The sequence below is a fragment of the Triturus cristatus genome, unplaced genomic scaffold (assembly GCF_964204655.1).
Source record: "Triturus cristatus unplaced genomic scaffold, aTriCri1.1 SCAFFOLD_149, whole genome shotgun sequence".
Classification (NCBI taxonomy): domain Eukaryota; kingdom Metazoa; phylum Chordata; class Amphibia; order Caudata; family Salamandridae; genus Triturus; species Triturus cristatus.
The window spans coordinates 1644739-1670470 of record NW_028187635.1 but is presented as its reverse complement, the minus strand read 5'-3'; the positions used below and the strand labels follow the sequence as shown (position 1 = coordinate 1670470).

At 42.9% G+C, this 25732-nt stretch overlaps 1 long non-coding RNA gene across 1 annotated transcript; it reads right to left on the bottom strand.

The window, feature by feature from the left end:
* Nucleotides 1-2899: 2899 nt before the first annotated feature.
* On the bottom strand, nucleotides 2900-25707 carry LOC146771011 (uncharacterized). Its single transcript, XR_014975313.1, has 3 exons — nucleotides 25595-25707; nucleotides 3715-3884; nucleotides 2900-3390 (listed from the first exon to the last, which is right to left on the bottom strand). It is a non-coding gene; the product is annotated as an uncharacterized LOC146771011 (long non-coding RNA).
* Between the last annotated feature and the right edge of the window lie 25 nt (nucleotides 25708-25732).

The following is a 25732-nucleotide window of genomic DNA, read 5'->3' as shown; positions in this document are numbered from 1 at the left end:
CTTTGGTTGCACCTCCTTAGTACCAATAAGCAACAGAAAGATGACCAGCAACCTTTGCAAATGGTCTTCCACTGCCCGACAACACATGTCGCTGCGTTTTTAATAACATTTTTTTTGCTAAAATCAACAGATGATGGATTAGGTGCCAAATCTATAATTATGCGAAAATTGCTGTGGCCGCACATTCACAGAATTCCAGTGGCCCTGCATGTATACATGCTTGCACATACAGTCACAGTGGTGTAAATACACACACTGCCACACCCTCGCCTACTCTCTCCACGACACCTGCATGCATGTGCCCGTGTGACTCAGGGCCTTGCAATTGGTAAGCGTGCTGACAGGCAGGGCCCATTAAGACATATAAGGCCCATTTGAAGGCCAACCTCCTCTTACACAGATCCCTGTCTTACACCGCTCTAAATACACAAACTGCGCATATCTGCTTGGGTGAGGTTTCCTCACAGGCCAAGACATGCACAGTTTGTGTATGTTTTTTCCTCCTGTCACTCTGAAAGTCTGGAGCTGCTGTGCAGAGCCCTTGGACAGCAGAGCTATCTCTTGCACCACATACCGTAAGTCTGAAGTCTAGAAAGAAGGGACCAAAAAAAACACTGATTAAGACTGTCTTTTTGGTTTTTATTTCGTAAATCGATGTCACTAAGTTTTTATCTGTTTATCTTTTATGATCTGCTTTTGGAAGATCGAAAAAAGGTTATTCATGTATATGATATATACACAAAGTTTTACTTACATCAACAGCTTTTAAGGCAGCCGTTTTCATATTGTGTTCAGCATGTCCATCCTGGAGGTGCCATTTACAGTATCATGTGGCTAAATCCCTACCTGTACCTTCTTATTGGTCCATAGGTATCCCCTCTTCCTTCTCTTGCTGTATCACCCTCAGTGTCTCAGGCCTGTTGCTTTTGTATGCGCCCTGCGGCTTGGGAAATGTGTCCAGGCTGCAAAAACTGCTCTAGCAGCGGGCTGTGGACCCCCCACACCCACTGTTTCCATGACCTAGCACAGTTCATCCACCTGTATCCCTTCGGTGCCCACTTCACAGTGGTCCTGGGGATAACACCCAATTCTATTACCAGTTCTGAGGCTTCTCAAGAGAAATGCAAAAAGCAGAGAAGAGAGATGTGAAATTAATAGGGATACGTGTCACTTAGGTATTACATCAATCCTTCAAAATAATCTATTCTCAAGTTAAAATTTCTGAAATATTACTTACAAAAAATCTAACAGGCACATGCATCAAAAGAAAAACCGGTCGCAAACGGGGCAGATTCTCAGAATCTGCCCCTTTGCGACCGGTATTTTTGCATTTGGGATGCATCATCCAAAATGCAAAAACCACAATTTAAGTGATCTCTAATTTGCGATTAGTTAAATTGCGATTGCATTTAAGGAATCCCAAATTGAGATTCCTTAAATGCAGTGCATTAAAGTAAAAAAAATTAGCGATTTCGCTACTAGGGTGCGCAAATTACCATGAAGTTGAACTTCATGGTAATTTGCAAAACCTTTGAAAAAAGCACTTTTGTGCATTTTTCAAAATTTCATGTTGCGAACACACATGCCCTTAGGGCATGTGTGTGCGCAACATATGTGCACAGGTCAATTCCAGGGGTGCAACAGGGTGTCCTTTTGACACCCTTGCACCCTGAAATTGCTAGCGCAATTTGCGAGTACCTATTGGTACTCGCAAATTGCGCTTGCAATTTCCCATTCAATTCAATTCCCATGCAATTTCCCAGTCATTCCTATGGGCCTGTGGGCCCATAGGAATGAATGGGAAACTATTCCTTATTTGCGACTCGCAATTTGCGAGTCACAAATAAGGAATGTGTAAGAATCGCTATTATTATAGCGTTTCCTACATGCATAGGATTTTGCGAGTCCTTAATTGCGAATCCTTAATATTCGCAATTAAGGACTCGCAAAATCCTAGCTTGATGCATGTGCCAGTAAATATTTAAAAAATACCAAAATGGATTTGGGAAAAATAGATAAGGAGGGGGGATGAGGAGAACAGAAAAAAGAGGAACAAGCATTTGCAATGCAATAGGTCTCGCATTACTGAAAGTTTGAGCTATTGCTGTTGCAAACAATAATGCAACGGCAATAGCTAAAACTTTCAGTAATACGAGACCTATTGCATTTTTAATGCTTGTTATTTACTCTTCTTGGGGAATGTCTACCTGGTGGACTCCACCCAATGGTGCACTTACCGATCTCCTGGAAGATCATTTGCAGGCGTGACTCCAGCTTCGGCAGCATCCTCCATCCGCCCTGCGGACTCTCACCCTTCTCAAAGGGACCCCTTAAAACAAGAGCGTATTTGTGAATCTCCCACTGAACTGCGCGCCAGGGCCCGTCTCCTCTCTAATGAAAACCTTTAATCAGATTCAAATAGGTTACTGTTCAGGGGGAAAATAGAAATATGGATTTGATAGCAATAAATTTCCATCGCTGGCTAAGCCCACTGCTTAATTGTCCTGTCCCAGGGCTCACACATTTCATTGTTTGCTGGGTGCTTAAGTCCCGCTCTCATTTTGTGTCGGTGACATTACTGCTGATGGGCCTAATACTCTGATAATTTGAAAGGGGATTGAATGATAGAACGTAGAGTATTAAAAGAAAGGGAAAAAAGAGGGGGGACTGTAAGAGGGGCTGGGGGACAGGGAAGGATAGGGTGCTGCAGCTGGATTTCACTTTTGAAAAAAAAAGTAATTTTCTTCAAAGTCAAATCATTGTTTTTATGAAAGTGGAAAAGACGAGTCTGCAGATCGGTCCGGCGGTGGCCGGCGCCCTCATTATTGTCCTAATGGTTATTAATTATTAGACAGGTGTAAAAGATGATCTTCTTAAATTATGCAGGAGAACAGAAGTGTTGGTTAAACTCAGTGAGGTTTATTAAGATCCAGAGACAACGACCTCATCCATCATCAACTCCTGCAACTGCCAATAATGATCAGTTGCTTACATTCTACCACACATGACATTCTATAGGTTCCATGTTCCAATTCTGGTAACCTAGTAACATGGGGCTTATTCTTATTCTAATACAAGAACACTACATCACCTCCCCTCTTAACAGTGCGTAAAGAAAATATAACCAACATCAAAAGAAATTTGAGGGAGAGCTATGTACAAAGGAAAAACAAGGTTCAAACAAAGTCCTGGAACCTGGTTACCCATCAGTTGAGGCACACATAAGCATAAATAGAGATTTTTAAAAGGAGGATATATGTTCAAAGTCCACAAAATGCTCCACAGTTTTCATTGAATTCTCATTCTTTATAGTTCTTTCTTGTTATGCCCATGTATCAATACAACACAAAACAGCCGACACGTGTTTCATCCATCAGGACTTTTTCAAGGCTGTGAACAAATATATACAAATATACAATTACAAACCAATAAAAGAATACAATCCACAGAATTTAATTGTTAAAAAGGCAATATTTACAGTAAAATTCTCTTCCACATAATCTAATGTATATACATTTGCGCTGTGCAAGTTTTTGTCATTGACACTAAATAGTAATAGGGGGCTAGTGTCAAAGAGTTAATAAAGAAATAGAACACTCCAGTGAGGAATTTCACCATTGAAATGCAAAGAACCACCACCAAAATTACAAAAAGGCACTATGTGCACAAAAGATTATTGTAAAGATCTAACCTCATTAAAAGCTAGTATCTCACCTAGTGTGTATTAGACGAGAGGTTCGGCCACTCCTTCCTCACTTGTTTAGTCTCAATGGTAGCTAGATACTTGTCCCATCACAATGGGTCCTTCCCTTGTGGATCACGTAATCGTATTTATCTGCTTGCCATAACAATATATGCGCCATAACCAATAAGTAGTGATACACCTATCGACCAAGAGAAAAATTAGCTTAAAAAAATTCATATCTCTGTCTCCATCTAGCATTTTTTACCAATAATTAAAACCAAAGTCCTGGAACCTAGCAGGGCGCTGAAGAACCCTGCGAGGTCTAACATTTCTTTCAAGTGCAACATTTCTTTGAGGTTATGATTGCCAATTTTCACAGCATTCTTGAAGACTTTGATTACTCTGAATGTGGTGCTAAATTTTGACTTAGACTTGCCCAAACGGGGAGATTTTATCTTCACCCAGTCTCCCACAGAAACCTCTGTGTGCTTGACAGCTCTCCTTACATCATACCATTTCTTCCTCTTCTCCTTAATTACACACTCTTTTTCTTTCCAGCCTGCCACACTATCAGCATTCGCATCAACTAATAGTCTCTTAGAAGACACCCATGAAGGACAAACCTCCATGTTAGCCACTCTCCTCTTGAACAAGTGAAACGGTGAAACACCTGTGGAGGAGTGAGAAGTGAATCTGTATTCCCTAACCTTTTTCATCATGGCTACCTCACAGTCAGCACCACTTGCAACAGCTTGTTGTACGGCCTCTTTTAACACCTTCACAAACCTTTCCACAGCTCCATTGCTCTCCGGATGATAAAGAGCTGCCTTCTTATGTTTGATGCCCCTGGAGACCAAATACTCTTCTACTACCGCTGAGGTGAATTGTACACCATTATCAGAAAGTAAACACATGGGAAATCCTTCCCTTTCAAACAAACTATCCAAAAACTCAATCACCACCGAAGATTCTATAGAACCTACTACCTTAATCTCAGGCCAGCGAGAGTACATATCCAAGCACACCAGAACGTACATATCGCAAGATTTTATCAATAGCAATAGCAATATCCAACCAAGGCCCATTAGATTGCTCCCTCACCACCATGGGTTGAGTTCTACATTTCAAGATCTTGTCACTGCAGGCACATTCTGAACAATTTCTTACCTCTCTTTCAATCCAGACATCCATGGCAGGCCACCAATATGCTTCTCTTAGCCTCTCCTTAGTTTTAACAATTCCCATATGACTGGCGTGTGTACTTTTCAGTAACCTATCCCAAAGAATGCGAGGAGGAATTAATCTGCTACCTCTTAAGAGGATACCATCCACCACCGATAAATCGTCTTTAACCTGCCAAAAACCAGTCAACTCTCCATCACAGTCTTTCTTGTCACACCACCCCTTTGAAATCATATCAATAACTTTTTGTAGAAGTTCATCCTCGACTAAAGCCTTTTTCCAATCATTCTCAGATACAATACCATCACTTAACAGACAAACATCAACTTCTTCAAATTCCTCACCACCAAACTGATCACATTCCAAAGGTTCCTCACGCACAGTGCCCAGTCTTGATTAGCAATTTGCAAGTGTGTTCGAGACTCCTGGCAGATACGAAACAACAAAATTAAATTCCTGTAGTGCAACCACCCACTTACGTATTCGATGAGAAACAAAATCAATCCCCTTTTTTGTAAAAACTTCCTTCAATGGTTTGTGGTCCGTTAGGACTTCAAACTTGCTTCCCCAAAGAAATTTGTGTAGTTTGCGAATCGACCAATAGATGGCAAGCGCTTCTCTTTCTACAACAGAGTAGTTATACTCTGCTCCTCGCAAAGGTCTGGACATGAACAATACCACTTTCTCTTTGCCCTCTGATCTTTGAAATAAGACTACACCCAAACCTTTGGAGCTCGCATCAGTCATTAAATAAGAATCCTTTTTGGGATCAACTCTGCTAAGATCTTGTGCATGATTTAGACAATTCTTAAGATTTTCAAATTCTTCATCACAAACACGAGACCATATAAATTCTGAACCCTTTTTTAAAAGATCACGTAAATGTCTGGTGACCCCTGCAAAATTTGGCACAAATTTATGATAAAATTCGTCCAGCCCCAAGAATTTTACCAGTTCGTCTTTACTCTGGGGAGGCCTGAGTTTGCAAATGGCATCAACTAAAGATGCCTTGGGCTTAATTCCATTTCCAGAGACATGGTGACCTAAATATTCAATTTCAGCCACATCAAACTTGCATTTGTCAGCTCGTAAAGTTAGTCCGGCCTCACATAATTTTGTCAACACTGCCCTCATCCTACCATCATGCTCTTCAGAGTTGACCCCAAAAACGAGAACATCATCCTGGTATATTTTGATGCCCTCAGTACCCTTCAAGACTAGTTCCATCACTCTTTGGAATACTGAAGCAGCAGAAATTAAGCCAAAAGGCATTCTCAAAAATTTAAACGTGCCATAAGGCGTGACAAATGCTGTCAAATTTTGAGAGGAGGGGTGTAATCTGACCTGATTGTAGGCCGAAGATAGATCAAGAGATGAAAAATGTTTCGCCCTTCCAAGAGAGCACAACATCTCATTAATATTTGGCAATGGATAGTGATCCACAACCACTGCCTTATTAAGTTCCCTCAAGTCAACACAGAGCCTGGCCTCCCCATTAGCCTTACGAGCCAAAACTATGGGAGAAAGCCACTCGGTTGCTTCAACTTCTTCTATGATCCCATTGTCCTTTAGTTTGTCAAGTTCAACCTTCATAGTCTCTTTTGCCACCAGAGGAACATTACGAACTTTTGCCACCTTAGGTAGTGAACCAGGCTTTATTTTGATTTGGTGCATGTAGTGTTTAAGACACCCTCATTTTTTGTCAAAAACTTCAGGGAACTCTTTAACCCAGTTTTTACTCCCTGCAGCAACCTGACAGACAGAAGGCATTTCTTTTAAGCACACAGACGGATTTTGATTAGGATCCAAAAGAACATACAAGTCGCGTTGATGAAACCAACTCGAAAGTGAGTCTCCCTTCATTGAAATATAGACTTTCGCAGGGACAATTCTTCCTTTATAATCAATTGTCCCCCAAAACCATCCAAGTAGATCAATATTTTCTCCACTGTAACCCTTTGGTTTTACATCTGGTTTCATTAGAGTGACTTTACCCAACAAATATTGATCAAAATATTTCTTCGGAATTAATGTCACTTTTGCCCCTTAATCAAATAACATTTTTACAGGTGCATCATTAATTAGAATAAAATCTATGGGTCCGCCAGAACCTTTATTTGGCAGATCTCATTTTCATCAACCTCGTCCTCAATAAATATACCTCTCTAATTTTCTTTTGGTCTCTTCCTGACCTACAACACTTCGTAAAATGACCTTTGCGACCACATGTTTTGCAAATAGCCTTCCACCCAGGACAGTCTTTAAAGTTCGCAATGTGACCTGAGTTTCCACATCTAAAACATTTAACTTGAAAATTCTTCGAATTACCAGGTTGAGCATCCCTTCTGGATGAGTTTTTTTAACTAAAATTTGACTTATTTATGGCCTTTGAGACTTCATGAATATTTTTATCATTACCACTATCCACCTTTAATACTGAGTTTTGCCCTTTGTTAAGGGAAGAGTCTTTATCCTTTTGAATCGTTTCAAGACAAACTTTTGAATGTTCATACGTTTTGGCAATTGTGACTACCTCGTGCAAAGAAGGATTATCTTTCTGCCATAAGTTGTCTTTAGCTTTATCAACGCTACATCCTAACATCATCTGGTCTCTGAGACGTTCTTCAAGTGAAGCACCAAAGTTGCATGTAGAAGCCAACTTGCGTAGTTCAGTAATATATTGTTTGACAGTTTCTTCAGGCTTTTGCATACGTTTCCCAAAGTGGTATCTTTCTAGAACCATGCTCACTTTGGGTAAATAATGTAAATCAAGTTTTTTTATAGAAATTTCAAATTCATTGAGGCCTGATGCATCACCATCTGATAAATCGGGAAGATACTCAAACACTTCTTGCCCTTCAGGTCCCAAAAAATACATCAAAAGAGAGGTTTTCCTCTCTGCGCTGAGAGATGTTCCACACACACGAGCATAATGATTAAACACCTTCTTCCACTTCAACCAGGGTATAGCAGGTTCACCTGGTGAAGACAAAAAGAATGTTGGAGCAGGTACATTTTGCATGGTGAAGGTAAGTGAGAAGAAACCCTCTTTTGTTTTTTTTTAACAAAGATACCACTTAGAAGAAGTAAAATGTAATGCCTCTCCCTTTATAACATTAAAGATGTGTTTTCTTGACACACACTTCCAAAGTAAAAAAAAATTATTATTGAGTGTGTCAGAATAAAAGTAACTGAAGAAAATGAAAACAGCTGTGCACATCAGCGATAATGTGCGTAATGACAAAAGAATGTTAACTGTGCGCATCAGTGATTGTGCGCGTGTAACAACAAAACAACTTTGTGACGAGTAGTATTAATTAACGTGTTGCTGTGTACATCAGATTTGTAGTTTCAATAAAGGTGTGCGCATCACCGAGTCAGGAATGCGCTTAAATAACACTTTTAATGAAGGGTGAGCACATCACCGAGTCGGGTTGTCATGGAAACGCATCGGGGATTGAAGAAATTCAAGATGGCCCCCGCATGGTGTAGTGACAAAATCACGCTTTGTGACGCTGTTCTTGAAGCGTCAGAGTCAGCACAAGACGAATCCTTTCTGCAGAGAGTGTTCACGAGTGCAGGACGCGAGAAGGCCATGGAAGCAGGCTTCGCGAGCACAATGCGCGAGAGGTGCGCGCGGTGAAGTACCCCCACAATATCCACGAGCGAGGAGAGGGTGTGAAATCTCAGAAGTACTCACGTCAGCCCCAGACACACAGAGTTGACAGAATGTCACTTCTCCTCAAGATGCCAAGGTAAGGCCCAGCGCGATGAATAGCAGGTCGATTCAGAAGGTTTTGTCTCGTTAGAATTGATGTGTTGAGGTCGATCTGGAATGCGTAGGTAGTTCCAAGCGTCGCCACATGTAAAAGATGATCTTCTTAAATTATGCAGGAGAACAGAAGTGTTGGTTAAACCAAGTGAGGTTTATTAAGATCCAGAGACAACGACCCCATCCATCATCAACTCCTGCAACTGCCAATAATGATCATTTGCTAACATTCTACCACACATGACATTCTATAGGTTCCATGTTCCAATTCTGGTAACCTAGTAACGTGGGGCTTATTCTTATTCTAATACAAGAACACTACAACAGGCAAGACCTAAAAATACTGATTGCATATGTGGATCACGTGCTGCGGGCGCGCACACACACATAAACACAAAACACACACACAGGCACACAGAGACAAACACACTCACACACACATACAAACCACACACGAACACATGCACGCTCACACACATAAAACACGCACACGCACACAAACAGAGCACACGCACCCTCACACACACAAAACACACACACTTCCCCCTCGCGGAGACCCTATGAACCTTTTGAGACGTGAAGCGTTTTAAGCGCACCGAGAGCGCATTAGGCGCTTTGGGCACTACCAGGGGACATTTGCCTGTACACATTCTCTCCTCCCAGCACAGGGACAGCGGGAACGGCTTATAAAAGTATTTATTGTATCCTGGTGAAAAAGGTTCACCAAGGTAATATTTGAAATGATGGCGCGTGCCACAGATGATAAATGTGGAACACCCGGAGGCTGAGGGGATAAACCGCTGCTGGGACCGCGGGCAATGGCAGTCTCATCGCTGTCAGGGGCGGCCTAGCGCCTAGTTCTTAGGAGTCGTAAAAACTGCAACTAAACGCTTCACGCGCCGCTCCCTCTGTAAAACGGGCACTACAGCTACTAACAGGGCTCAGTCCTTAACTAAGCTGCTCTTACAGAACAAGAAAGAAATATATGGCACCATGCACAGCACAAGGCAATGTACTCAGGAATATGTGGACATTGATACTCGGCACAGGCCTTGCTCTATTAGTACAGAAGTGTACAAAAAAGTAATAGCTGCAATGTGTGAATGAATCTCAGCTGCTGATAATTCCTCAGTGCCGCCTCCCAGTCCATCGTTATTCTGCACGCCATGCCACCTCAGTTTGGACGCAGACATGTACAAATTAGCCTTGAACCTGCTCCAACAGGATCATTCCAGGCCAGGGCACTGAACCGGAACCCAAGCAACTTTTTTTTAAAATCTCAGATCGATTTCCGATGAAGTTATTCTCTTCATATAAATACGATTGCACATTGGCTCCCTTGTTGGTCCTCCCAGCAGAGAGGCCAGGGACTGTTGAGTTGAGGAGCATAACGAAAAATAAGTGATGCACTCTGGCGGGAAGGGCTTGGTTCCACATCGGGTAACAACTGTTTATGCAGCGATTGGTCTCACAGTATTGCAGCTACATAGCACTGTAGATAAATCATCATACTATTCGTAACAATTAAAGGTCAAGTTGTCGACATCAGACGGGGACAAGGCTATTGTATGCCTTTACAGGGCAAATACTTCATACATTCCACCTGAAACTTGCACGTTGAGCTCCGCAGAGGTTGCATTAACACCTCATACCCATTGTACTAAATCGCCAAAGGTTCGACGGAGGGATAATAAATATCATGTATTAATCACGAGCACGCGAGCACCTTAAAATGAATGGTTTCACTCGTCTTTGTAATTTGGCAAATATTACGTAACTTAACGCCACACTATGCACGGACCCCAAAAGACGCATTCACGCACTTCGTGGTACGAACACGTGAGCCGCAGACTACAAACTAATTAATGCCTGTGGGTGCAGGGCAGGAACACACCGAACTAAAACTACATATTCGATTTCCAGGACAAACTAAATTGCACCTAGTTTCTGCTCACCGCTACTTCAGCGGGAGCTGGAAGCGGACACACATTTTGAGCAGTTTATTTTGTTAAAACGTGCACATTGCACATAATGTCGTTCCCTTACCTTGGAGGGAGTCGAGGAATCCTTGTGCCACGCCGGTGGCGGGCAGTGAGGAGAGCGGTGTTTCCCCTGCGGTGCGCTGGACTCCCCGCCCTCCGCTGCCAGTGTTACATGGAGAGACCCTGCGTATTCCGCTGTCCTCCAGCCCCGCTGCGGTTGCGTGTCCTCGGCTCCTGGCAGGGCAGGGAAAGGCTGCCGGAGGTTCCTGACAAGGCTCGGCCTGTCGGAAAACCCGGCCTGGATTCACGCTTCTGCGCACTTAATAACATTTGTGAGAAAGTGCACGAAGTGCTCTTTCCTTCAACAAAGCCTTCGCATGTCTTACAGTCTCTTCTGGGGTTTCCAAAACATCTCGAGGCAAGTCAATCTTTGGTGGCCTAAATTATGGCATATTTTTTCCATGGAAAAGCTGGCGGCTTTAATAACTGATAGGATGGGCAGATTTGAAAAGATCTGAATTCCATTTAAAATATTTATCGAAAATGCGGGAAGACATAGAGCTAGTCCGTTACATATGTGTAAGTAGATCTTCATAGATCAGGAATCTGTAGGCCGACTTCTCCCCCTTTGTCTAGCGAGGAAGATGGAATTCTTGCCGACCAGAATTAACAAGTGGCAGGCAAAGCGTTCGCTTTGACTTTCGCTTGAAAAACAAAGAAGCCCGCGAGTGCTGTGCACGCACGCGCCACTGCGAGCCATGTGGTTTCAATTATCACGCCTGTGTCTGGGCACGATAATTGAAACCACATGGCCTTTGGTGTGCGTAATAGACACCAATAGGCCATGGGCGGAGCAATGCGCCCGCCTTTGGCCTATTGCGTGCTCTCTTGCTAAAAAACACGCACGCAAAGGCCAATAGCGGGGCACAAAAGGAAAAGCACAAGCACAAGCGCTTGCGATTCTAGGCTCCGTTTTGGAAACCCCTGCAAAAGGACTCTCGCTGCGCGAGCAGTGCTATGCACTGCATCGCTAGGCGCGAGACCTAAAAAGGAGAAGGGAAGAGGGTGTAAAGGTTCTTCTTTATGAGAAAAAAATAGAGAGCAGAAAAATGGCAATAAAAAACGAAGGAGTGACTAGAGTGAAAAATTAAAAAGCAAGAAAGATATGGTTTGGCGCTTGTCCTGTGAGGTAAAAATGGTAATTAAGTAAACACCAAAAAGGGTGAAAAAAAAGGAGACTACAGGGAAAACTTGATGTGATAAACGGTAAAGTCAAATAGAAGTAAAGAAATACGAGGTAAAAAAGTAAAGTAAAACATTTGAGAAGTAAAAAATAGAACGAATGATTTACATATGTGCATGTGAGTGGTCTGGTGAGTTAATTTTACCATCAGTGCAAAAACAACAGTTGATGGACAGAATGCAGAACAATGTCATACATGCACCCCAGTACACAGATCTGGGCCTAAATCCATCGTTTTTTTGCTCACCATGCTGTTCCAGTTTGAACCCAGCCATATGCAAATCAGTCTTGACCCTGTGCCTCATGGGTACAGTCCAGCCCGAACTGCCAAGTCAGGTCCTCCCTGGACTGGAAACAAGCATCCTAGGACCGGTTTCGGGGATTCACCCCTCTTCAGCCAGGAGAGCTTGATTCCTATGACATTAATGGCCGGAATTGCCTTTAGAGCATCACTTCAGCCACACCATCAATCTTCCTTGTTGTAAAAGAAAGACTACATAAGAATCGCTGCACTTGGCACACATTCCAGCATCTGCTGTATAATTTGCAGATTTCAACATAAATGCTTATGTTTTCAGATCAGATCAAATGTTACTGAAAATGAGGAGCAGATGTTGTGTAGCACCGTCCTTCAGTTGTTGATTGCTGTATATAGGTATTACACAGGTACTAATGAGGCGACACTGTTGTCCAGACCATATATTAATATCCTTATTTGATAGACTGGGGGAAGCATTTTATCTACAGGAAATTCTACTATGTTATAATATAATTAAACGAGGTTGGAAACAATTATTGTTTCTTTAGCATGAAATTTGGCAATCTATTCCAGGGCGACTCTTCTCAAAGCAGCAGTTATTTCAACAGAGTACTCCTTTTTCAGAAAAATCACAAACTTTGTACTCCTTTTTAGGTCTTGCCTACGCAGCGCGCGCTGCATAGGAAGGGATCTCTTGGAATCGATTTGCTTTTTCGCCCAAAAACGTGCACGCTTTGTATTGCTTTCAATGGCAACGCGTGTATGTTTGGCGATTCCCTTGCGGGAGTGAGCTTTGGCAACATCTGTTTGTAATTAACTTGCAAACAAATGGTGCCCCTGCTCGCTCCCGCAAGGGAAACGCTTTGTGGGTCTGTTTTTTTTGTTTTGTTTTTTGCTCGTCAGTTCCTGCAGGCACACTTCCCTCACTTAAAATAAACTTTAGTTTACCTAACGCCACACTTTACCGCAAATGTAATCATGGCCTCGGGGGCTCTATTATTTCCTTCAAAGCTGCTAACATGATTCTTGGTGAGTATCTTGTTTTTGGAGAGTGTTTGTACACATGCTATTGTCTTCTAGTGGACTCTGTTAAGGGGATGCTTTTTTCAGAGTAACAGAGACTAGTTTCCAGGACGCACGTGTATTATAGTATTTCTTATTCTGTACCCCTGGGAAATGGGACGGGTGCCCACCTTTAATCGTAAATGTTTGTGTTCAGAGATGTAAGTTGGAATCCGTATTCCATCTCGTACTTATTAAAATATTGTCATTGTCACCCACAGCTTCAATTTTGGTTTACGCTAAAAATCTATTTTTTTATTTTAAAAGTAGTTTCCTGAAAAAATGTGTATAGTGAATTTAACGGCGAGTTGCGTTAAAGCACGAGATGAGCATGGGTGTATGTGGGGAGGGGTGGGGCAGGGGTTCAGGGGGAGAATGCAATTCTTTGCCAGGCCAGTTTTTTAGGTCTCGGGACCATCCGGTCTGCCGAAGGCAGAACCGGAAGTCGAGAGATTTAATGTTTTGGAGAAGAGGGGCTTGAACCCGCCCCTCTTCTCCCCTGTTCTCCATTGGCTGGCCTCTTCAATGCTGGCCAGCCATTGGAGAAGAGGTCCCGTCACTCCGATCATGCCCCATCCTTTTCGGATCGGGGGCATGTTTTTGGCAAGAAGTCTCATTCTCTCCTCCAGCCAATGGCTGGAGGAGATAACAGCAAAACACGCCCCCGAATCCGAAATGGACGCTGCGTTTCTCCGAGGCATTTCTGCTCTGCCTCGGAGAAAGGCGGTGGTGCCCTGCTTTCTCTCCCCTTTACACGTTTTCTTCCATTCCCTCCTTTCGAGAGCTAAGAATATAATACAAGTCACTTCCTATTCTACGATCCCCTTATGCTTCTGCCACGCCACATCGTACAGTCAGCGGAGTTCTCTACAGCGGATGGTGTCTCTAATTTCCCTCACTCCTGTCATCAGTTTTCTACTGCTTAGAAGTGGGAACTAACCTGGTTTGGCGCGGACCACAGATGCGTAAACAAGGATAACCAGACCCCCGCCCTGTGAAAAAGACAGTTCTGTGGCAAACTATTCGAAATGCGAAGCTGTGTTATTTCTTCCGAGGGCGAGCTGTTAACGCGTCGTATATTTGGAAGGCAACTATGCACCTAGAAAAAAGTGTTCAATAATTCTACAACTACCCTAAAAGTAACATAAATATTTTAAAACGTAGTAAGGTTTGCAGAGGAAATAATGTAAAAGTATACCGGGGAAGTAGTAGAATCGATTACAAATATTAAAACGTGGCTTTTGATTGGCCAAAAGCCCAGACACATCATCAGTGACAAGCACGCTACGCTACGTTCTCTTTCTGTGCGTTCTGGAACACTTCTTCCGATGCTGCGCACGCACGGCCAGCACTCTCGGAGCGCGGCGGAGCCCGGTAGCGAGGCCTGGTGAGTACACAGACACCTTATCAGCATTCCCTCCCACTGCTTTTAACTGCATCAGCGCTGCAGGCATGGGACAAGACGCCAACCACTTAAAGTTTATTTACCCGCATCCCAGCTTGACCGGCAGCAGCAGTGTAAAGGGATGGGTGGCCGGGCCCTGAATACGAAAATGTCATGTTTACTCTGCGCTTCACTTGGCTGCGCCTAAAACAAACCCTAAAAGTAAATATTTTCACCCCCTTCTCAATTATTTTTGCCTTCTGTTTTTGACCGTCTTCTTTTCCAGATTGCCTCTATTGTTCTTAAGCAACTCCCTATGATCACTGCCATTCCGTGTTCTTGCTGCTGAATTATGTTGATTATTGAGTCAGCAATGACCAAATGAAAAAACATAATCAATGATATTTGGTTGTTTGTATGTCTCACCTGAGGCGGCGCATGTGCTGTTGCCTGCAAGATCGTTTGTTAACTAAAATAAAACTTGGAAAGGGCTCTAAGCCCGCCGAATGCTTACCATAGGTTGGCTTCATCGTCACCCTCATTTCTTTGCTTCTTATTGGTCAGCGCATGAAAGTTGTATTTTCTCTTCGTTTGTTTGTGCTTTCGCTAGAGCATGGACCAATTACCTCTTCCTTGTCAAGTGTGCGTCTACTGTCACTTTTAGTTTACTTGTTTTTCTTACTTTAGATGTTACAATCCATATGTTTGTATTTTTACTGTCCATCTCCCCTACTTCACTTCGTTGCTTACCCATTCCCCCTCTGCCCTTTTCCTGCTATCTTTCATCTTCCTGACAACTACCATCCTCCTCCCGCTGTCCGTCATCTTGCTTGACACTCCCACGGTCCCTCATGCTGCTCGACCCCCTCCTGCTTTCCATTGTGTTGCTGCTCCCTCGCACAATCCACTCCCGGAATGTCAGTTAAGTTGAATGCCTACTCCACTGCACTCCTTCCACGTTGTTGCTTGCACCTTGTCCTCCCCTGCCTGTGTCGTTGCTTGCAACCTGCCCTACCGCCCTGCTCCCATATTGTTGCTTACACCCGCTCTTCCCCAATGTTCTCTTGCATCCCTACTGCCTGGTTGTACCTCTTAATGCCCTGAAATATAGTCCTTTCTCAGGCCAATAAAGAAAAATACAACACGCGTCTGGTGCCACTGGTCTCTCCACACACTCTGCTTACACCCGAGCTTATCCTCCCTCTCTCCTTCTCCACTCCAAAGCAACCTCCCCAGATATGCGGCTTTTGCTCTTCATGGGTTTCCCAAGACGGAGGATGGAGTTGGCCGCGCCGCGCTAATGAACTCTGCCTGCTTCCTTTTCTTTTTTTGGTACAGCCACTGCCCCATAATCTCTGCGTCTGCCTCTGGCATGAAGGAACATCCGATCTTCCTTCTGCTGTCGGGCACCTCTTTTCAGAAGGCGTGCCACCGGCTCACGCTCTTTTGTGCCCTGCTCCTCAGCGTCATCCTGGTGTATTACCTGGTCAGCAGTAAATAAAAAAAAAACATTGGCAAAGCCATTAGGTCTTGCGGCTGCCGTGCAACATGGTTGAAAGTTTAAAAAAAAATAAAAAATTGCCACGCCCTGCATTCACCACACCATAGCAATTTAAAAAAAATGTCTTGTCAACCATGCTGCACAGCAACTGTGCTGCCAGACAACATGGCTAAACATTGACGGAGCCGATAAATCTCACATACGCGAGTCCTATTGGCTTTGCCATTGCTTGTTTTGGTTGTTTTGTTCTAATATCATAGTTTTAACCTATAGTCCCAAAATATAATAAAAAAGAAAAGGAAGCCCCAGCTGCTGGAAGTGTATATCCCGTTGAAGACCATTCATGTAATCACTCAGGATGAGGATTAGCTAAAGAGAGAAAGTGGTCTCAGTGGTAACACTGCTGCGTATAGTATTGAAAGCTTTAAAATGGCCTCCACTTCTAGTTACCACGGTTAGACCAGTTGACTGCCTAAAGCAGGAGCATTTTAAAAATTACTTCAGTAGCAAAAGGCTGAAGGTATTTTTTTTGTCCCTTCTGTAGAGTGGTCTTCACATTTTACGAAAATGTGACCAATGTTACTTGCCTCTTATCGAAGTGTTCTATTTGCCAAAACCTCCACTCCAAACCCCTCACTAAAGTGGTGTATCTGTTCTACAAATGTTTACCCAGCATCAACAGGCCTAAGGAGCGATTATAAGTTCCATTTGCCACTACATTTGTCCCTAACTTGTCTTGCCCAAATCTACAAGGTCTCCAGCAGTCTCACCCTGCGGTGCCAGCACTGGTGAGATCCTCTAATGTTAGCCCTCCTCGCAAACAGTATCCATGAAGGCCTGGTAACAATAAAGGTTTTTTGAACTGTGCATCTAAATATAGTGCTATGCAACTTTGAGCATACAGTTTGAGAGGTGAGAGGAATCAATTGTTAGTTCATCCAATTCCACAAATAGCATATACAGACCTGTATTCAAAGCTATTGTGCATACTTCAAAAAGTCTATTTAATCTGCTTAAGTATTCAGCACTGCTTATGCAACCTGGCAAATCGACCGCTCTTAATCTGCAACTGGCATTAACTGTATCTGTGTAATGTGGCTTCAGTTAATTCTTGATAGAAGTATAAATTCCTAAGATTGCCCTGTGACTCTCTCTCCGTTGTCAGAGTATATACAGCTCACTGTGTCTAATTTTTTTTTTTTTAATCAGTCATGCATACATGCTCCCCTTTGTCCTTAGCCTGGCTGGAAAATGAGCAGCTAGCGTTAGTAAACCCTAAGAAAGCGACATTTCCAAAATCGGTAAACATTCACTTGTATTTATGTATTGATCATTATATTCTTTATAATACAGGTGGGTTTGTGCACAGGCCCTTTGCCCTTTAAACAAGGTCTCTGCGATGCTCTTAATTATTTGTAATTGCTTTGAGATATGTTACGATATTGCTAAAACTAACACATTTTAATAGGAAGTGCTGTGTTTTTTAAGGAAATAAAACAGCACTTTCTTTCATGAAAATTGAATCAAGGCAAAGCGTGTTTCACTTTTGACATCCAGTGAACGTTGGATAATATGGAAATTCCAACATGGCGATTAGGTGCAAGCCAAACAATTTGAGACCGAGCAACGTCGTTAGGGCCTTAGTTGACAACCATTCTTTAAGAACAAGCAGTTACAATGCAATGGTCTCGGCATTGGTAAAGTTAGAACTATTGGCATTGCTCATGACATTATTTTTGTTTATGTTTTAGTTTTTAAAACATTTAAAGAAACGGCATTGTTATTTACAATGTCAATAGCTTAATCTGTGTGTGGGTGCAAATGCAATAGGTCTCGCATTTGAGAGTGATTAAGCTATTGACATTGTAAATAACAATGCCGTTTCTTTAAATGTTTTAAAAACAAAGACATAAACAAAAATAATGTCATGAGCAATGCCAACAGCTCTAACTTTACCAATGCCGAGACCATTGCATTGTAAATGCTTGTCTCCCAAGTTAATGGTCGGCCGCATTCAGTGTGACTGAGGCAGGCTGCTCGTCAGGCAGCGAGGGAGAGCCAGGGCTGGGGTGAAACGCAGGTCAGCAGGTCTCACAAATATGAAAATCCTGCAGGGAAGAAACGACACGCCTAGCTGTTTAACAAAGACTGCCAATGCTGAGTTTGTACAGTTTCCCCCTCTGTCACCGTCTCCGTTTGAAGTGGAGATAGGGAACCGCCATAAACAGATCGCCCTTGCCTTCCAAATAAGCAGGCGTTTTAGGTCCCTAATAAAAGATGTAGATCGGGCTATGGGTTCTTGAGGAGACGGGGGCTGGAAGGGGCGCTGCCAGGCCAGGCGAAAGGGTCAGAAATTACGACGGGTCCTTTATGTACCTTAGCGACACCAGGGGAGAGGCTTCAGAAGCAGGCACGAAAGGGCAGTGTGGGTGGCGCAGCCCCCCCTGCAGGTGTGACTCAATGTGTGAGAGTAAACATGCTGTCTGTAACCACTGCTCCACCGTTATGTGCTGGGTACTGCGAGTATCAGAGTTAAATCCATGCTGTTTCTATAAAAGAATGTGTAAATATTCGAGTTCCGTTGCCTATGTGGAGTCCGTGATTGCGAGTCAGTGTACATACATAGGGAGCACTCGCCAGTGTGAAGCTAATAGGCAACCTCGTGTTGTGCATAACAAGGTGAGAGGCTTGTCAGGACACTCTACTAAATGCAACATACACCCCACATAATACCACTCAATACCACATAATTACATGCCACATTATTACACTCTACAAACTCTAAATACAAACCACATAATATCAATCAGTGTCACATAATAACACGCCACATAGTTACACTTTACGCAATAAAATATAAATACACTCCACATAACACCACTCAAAACCACATAATCACACCACATAATTAAACACTACTAAATGAAACGTACACTCCACATAATACCATTAACTGCCACATAATTACATGCAACATAATTACACTCTACTCAAAGCAACATAAATACACTACACATAAAACAAATCAGTGCCACATAATTACACTCCACATAATTACTCTCCTCAATACAACACAAAATCACTCCGCATAATACAACTCAGTGCCACATAATTATATGCTCCATAATTATACTGCACTCAATGCAACATACACCCAAATAATACCACTCACTGCCACATAATTACATACCACATAATTACACTCTACTAAATGTAACATACACCCCACACAATACCATCCAATAACACATAATTACATACCACATAATTACACTCAACTCAATACAACATTAATACAATCCACATATTATCACTCAGTGCCACGTAATAACACACCACAAATTTATAACTACACTCAATGCAATATACATACACTACACATAACAACACTCAGTACCACATAATTACACACCACATAATTACACTATACTCAATGCAACATCAATACACTCCACATAATACCACTAAGTACCACAAATAGCACTTTTTATTAGAACTTTTCTACATAAAACACATCAGCCACAATACTCTACAACATAGCCAAAACTTCAAAATAAACACATAAGGTCCCAAAAGCGAGACCTATTGGCTATGCCAATGCTTGTTTTACCGGTCGTGTTACGAATTTTTCAGTGCCTTCTCTTGAGACCATTGCAGTAGACATATGTATGCACATGACTTCTGCAGGTCTGTGTCCTTATAGAAACCTGTGCTTCTAGAGGCTCCGAGTGTAGACAGTAAGTAAACTTAAAACTGAAGGCCAACCCTGACCGTAAACAGGATGCTGACAATAAAAGAGGCACACCTTTAATTACAGGGAGTGTGCACCTGCAGACATGTTTTCCACTTTTGCAACATTGTATGTTTTCTAAAATCTGTTTCACTCCCGGGTGACAGTAAAGATGATATGTGTAAAACGGCGAGCCTGTGATTCTATGCAAGTCAATCGTGGCTTCTTTGTGAATAACATTTTCAATGGTATCTGGTGAATGTGTATAGTTTTCTCTCTAAATAAGCCTTTATACTTTGCATAGTGTGGCAACCCCTTTTTTATCAGTGATAAATTGACAAGATAGTGAGACGATAATGTCAAAGAATGTGTTGCATGTTTGATCCCACTCGATCTGACCACTGTCGTGAACGTCATTCCTGTGGGGCAGATTGTGCACACCTAACATGGACGTGCCCTGTGACCTCCTCATCCCGGGCTTCCGTCTGCTCTCATGTCTCTGCCATGACAGACATGGGGCTTCAACCAAACCCTCTGCTTGCTCTTTTAGGATACACCAGGGACATACCGCCAGTGGTCGAAGTGGGGAAAAAAAAGTAGGGGAACTGTGGGCGGAGCATCAGGGGGCGGGCATAATCAGATGATTGGTTCAGTGGGTGGAGTCAGAGGTGTGGCTAGAAAGAGCAAAACATCCTAATTTTTAGTATGTTTGGCATTTCACTGACCAGTTGCAGCATATAACTTTATTCAATGCAACCAATAGATACTCGTTTATTTGAGGTTTAATATGAGTTATTGACATTAAAATACATTTACAATGTGGGATACGTTTTCAATCACAGATTGTCCCAAATCCGCATATAAGTGGAATCATAAGCCATTTATGTCCAAGCCATGCAGTTTCTTTTATCAGCACTTCTCCTCCCTTTTTCTAACCATTTGTGAACATAAAATTTGGCTTTAGATTCTATGACATGAGACCCCACGTGTTGGGGAGTACTGTTGATTACATCATTCTGTGCCCCTCGGTCCATGCAAAATTGTATGCCTACGGTTTTACATGCTTCACGCAACATGTCATGAAGCCAGCATTAGATGCCTCTTAGTTTCCGGTTATTGTATCTAAACACAGCACTCTCAAACAACCCAGACCTGGTGGTTTTGCAGATGCTTTTAGCAGTATCAGACAAATGAAATACAACTATTTTATTAGTAGTTTGTGTAATTGCTACTCGAGTTAGTTAACAATAAGAATTGCAAAAGTATCAATTCTGAAATTATAAGACTCAAACATTGGTAGAATCAGAAATAGGTAGTGGTCCTAGGATTATCTCAATTAGTTATTTTCTCCCCTTCAGACTACTATCCTCTGCAATCACTATTAGACACCTTTGTCCTTTATCGCGCCACGAGCACTGTAGGCGTCTAGAAATACCACCCAACAGAGACGGCATGAGAGAAGTTCAAACATGAATGGCAAAATATCCTAGTTTGCAAATGTTTTCCACATAATTATAGCTCTCCCGTGTTTGCCACATAATGCAACATCTGCTGCATAATCTGATGGTTTTAACAAAAATAAATTTGTAGCTCAAATGGATTAAAACAACGTGACTTGTGTTGCTGTGAAGTGGAGGGCCCTTCACAAAGGTTGACTGGTCACGTTCTCAGTGCTGCACTTGTTTGTTAAACTGCTTTGCAGAGACTGTTAGTATGTGTAAAAAAGTCAAAATAATAAAGTATCAGAAAATATACAACATTACACTACAGCCTTTTTTGCTGCATGATTTAGTCAATACTGCAATATAATTTTGTCTTCCATTGCTGCATAATTGCAGTGGCAGGCAGCACATGCTAAAAGTGCTTGTGCATGAGGCGGAGACTGTGAAGTTTGCGAACTTTGGGGGCAGATTTTCAAGCCCCTTGCGCCACTTTTGCGTCATCTTTCCCATGTTAGAAGTGATGCAAAAGGGGCGCAAGGGGCTCGTAAATCTGCCCCCTAGGGGCATATTTATGGGGATGGTGGCGTAGGGTAGCGCAGCAAGTTACCTTGCTGCACTGCCCTACATCACAGGGAAAGGGCAGGAATGCACCGTATTTATCCAATATGGTGCATTCCTGTCCTTCTGCCCTGTGCTGATGCCGTTTTGGCAGCCTAGCGCCAACACAGGCACACTTGCCCCATGGTGCAAGGGTGCCTCCATTGCATGCAGGATTGTTTTGTGCAGGAAGGGGCACCTTCCTGTACAAAAACAATCCTAAGAGGCTCGTTACTCTTTCTATGTGGGCTGTAGAATGCAGCAGCACATATAGAAAGAGGAAAAAGCAAGGAGAAATAACAATATTTCTCCTCGTTATGCCTCCCCTCAGGAGGTGCACTTCAGTATGGATTGTGGTGTACAGGCCTTCAAGTTGCCAAGATACCCTGGCTTCTAAGGTCTAGCTGGGCCTTCTAAGGTCTAGTAGGAGTATGTGCTCCCTCAGGAGAGTGGTCTAGTGGACTAGTCATGAAGGTTGAACCAGGTTCCCCAGCTCCAAATTCGGTATCACTGGTCTAGTGCCACATTCTATCCCCCGAACACCCTTCTGCCCCACTTAGAGAAACTTGCACTGTCTTCAGCTACAACGCAATTCTGCCCCATTATAAACACCTGGATGTGACTCAATTCAAATTATGCACTGCCTGAAAAAAATAACATCCTAGAAAAAGCAAACACTCATAGGGAATGCAAGATTATGTAAAGCATGTTACCTTAACGCTTTTACACTCAATGTTCAGAAATCAATGAGTATTTTTTGTCTCAAACGTTGAGGACATGAATACAGGGCTCCTCCTGTACACAGGTGTGCCTTTGTTGCATTCCTGGACACGAAGGAAGGGGTGACGCAGGGCTCAGAAGAGAAAGGGACTCATCAGGAGAATCTGATCTGACTCCCAGAAACCCACCAGGACCCCTCCACATCCATGTCAGCCAGCTAGCTGCTCAAACAGAGGCGTTATGTATTCAAGTGTCCTGCAAAGGATACCTTTTGAACTGTCCGGCTTGGCCAACTCTTCTACTCACAAACATTTTGAGAGAGATCTTGACAGTAAAAGGAAAAATTATATTTTCATTCGGGAAGTGAACAAAAAGCAGTAACCCACAGAGCTATGCACATAAATTATTGTACTTTGATATGCATGGTACACGTTCTCTGCATCAGACGTATTAACCCTCTTCACTACCTTAGATGCGTCAAAACAACCATTAGAGAAAACTCCCTCCCATCTCTCTTTTCAGGTATATTGATCACCAGAGTTATCTTGGCACTTTTATTGTTGCCCGGAACCTGCTTAATATACAAGGAACTTTGCAGTATTTTTAAAACTCCTGCACTGCTACAAAACCGGCCCCCAATAACTAAACCGCACCCCTACCCTTCCGGACACCCTGGGAAACGTCTGATGCCCGGTACGGCCAGTCTGGCCCAGTTACTGTGAAGCCTTTTTCAATGCACTATTGTAGATATGTATGCTTATTTGATATAAACGTCACGGATCACTGTTAGTGTAAGACACAGATTCTTTCTGAATATCCTTTGAATTGGGTTCCTGCATGAATGATACACATGAGCAGTTTGGTACAAAGCTTCCTGCACAACTTATCTCCAAAAGAAGGCCTCTGGGTAGACCTCTGAGGTAAGCACATTAATGTTATTCCTAAAGACCCTCACACAGCACCACCTGCCTTTTTGACCTTCCTGTACATTTCCTGCCTATGCTTTACTATGCAAAAATCTTTATGGAAGAGAAGCCATAATACTATCCTAATTTCTACCAGTCATCTCTCATATACAAAGGGTCCAACTGTTGACCAAACTAACCTGCAGATTAGCTATTGATGCTTATTCTGGTTGGCGCTTGACATTTTTTAAGCAAAAACTATCGGCAATGGTTAATTTATCTTTATGCATTAAATAATATGAAGTTTCTAAATGTTTTGTTTATTTCACAGAAACTAACTATTTTTTTAGAGGTCCCTATCAAATATGGGTTTAATCATCAATGAATTAATGACAGCCACAAACTACAGATCCAGCTTTCCCATTATTTAATTAGAACTTTGGAACATTAAATACATTTTTGCCATCTGTATTGTGCACCTTCTTTGCAGCAGGCATATTACCCTTGTGCGTTACATTAGATGAGTCAAAACTGCCAACAAACAAATCTCCAATCTATCTCCAGCAGGATGATAAACAATCAGAGATATCAATCTTAACACTTTTATAGTTGCAGAATAACTACTGGGTTTACAAGGAACGCTGCAGTGAGTTATGTGTTTTTAAGAGATAGTCATTTTGCTGCTGAGAAGAAGCTCCGCCCACTATCCGCCCATAGTTGCCATTGGCTTACGTCATTGTTTGTCCTAAATGCTGGCTTCAGATTCGTCAATAGGCTTGCTAGTCCCTCCTTAGTACTTCCTCCTCTCCATTTGTCACCTCCCATGGCGACTGGCCCCTTTACTTCGAGTGTTACATGGTATGTGTTATTTTAGACTGTGAGCACTATTTTCGTTAATGAGGTTCTCCTACTCCATGCAGAACGTGCTTTTCTGCATTCTTTCCCCTGCCTCGCCCTCCCTCCCATTGTCTGTGCTTTTCACTCCCCCCTCCCGTTGTCTGTGCCTTTCACTCCCCCCTCCCTCCCGTTGTCTGTGCATTGTCCATGCCTTTTACTCCCCCCACCCTCCCTCTCGTTGTCCATGCGTGTTGTCCGTGCCTTTCACACCCCTGCCCCCTCCCGTTGTCCGTGCCTTTCACTCCCCCGCCCTCCCTCCCATTGTCTGTGCTTTTCACTCCCCCCGCCCTCCCTCCTGTTGTCCATGCCTTTCACTCCTCCCCCGTGACCCCCCTCCCGTTGTCCGTGCCTTTCACTTGCCTCCACACCCTTCCATTGTCCGTGATGCCTCCCCCTCGCGTTGTCTGTGATGCCTCCCCCCTCCCGTGATGCCTTCCATTTGTAATGCACTAGGTCTCGCATAAATGCGACACCTATTCCATTCCAAATGCTTGTATTAAAGAGTTTGCGCCCTGTTTACACCTGGCTATGACCTGCTTACAGCAGCAGACACCCAACCAAAGGGATTTGAAGCGCGTTACATGGTCACCAGTTACTTTATTTAAGGGCATATTTCTTTGTAACAAAGACATGTGGGCATTAAATGGTTTCAAGGTCGTTTGATTTTTTATGAACTTAAAAATCAACTCTTGTTAAGGAGTGTATACTGCCATAAATTTCAATGACTTACACCCTTTTTGAGAAATTGTGTGAAGCTGTGCAAGCACGACTTTATATTTCCTTTCTTTTTCACAAACCGCAGCGATTTCAAAGTACCAAACAGCCATTTGAGTCTTGGCATCACTTTCACATATGGTGATCTGGGGCAGTTTACAGTGCTTAGGGTCTATTAACTTTGTCGACTTCAGAATTCTTTATTGCACAAGCTAACATCTTTTGCTGACCGGAAGTTGCAGTTGGCATTTCTAGTCCCCGAAATTAGCTCTAACCCTACATAAAGCAGGGCAGGGCACGGACGTGTACAGCAGACGCTCCGTGAGTACATGCTGCAGGGCTTATGACCCTTTATATTGCACCAGCTGATTTTTAGCCTCGCTAGCATCAAAGCATTCTAGCTGGTCTAATCTTTGTTATATCTCCTGTGAGCTTGCAGTCAGTCGCCGTTGCGACAAAATGTGTTTTTAATCATTTTAATTTGCGCCGCATATATCCTTTTTAGTCTGTTTCACATACCTGTGTGATTAGTTGCCTTAGTCCCTGGTCCGTCACGGCGTGTGCTGATTGAACGGAGGGACGACAAAGGCAACGACATAACTTCCGGTTTGCCGACCGGAAGTTGCAGTTGGTGTTCTAGTCCCCGAAATTATCTCT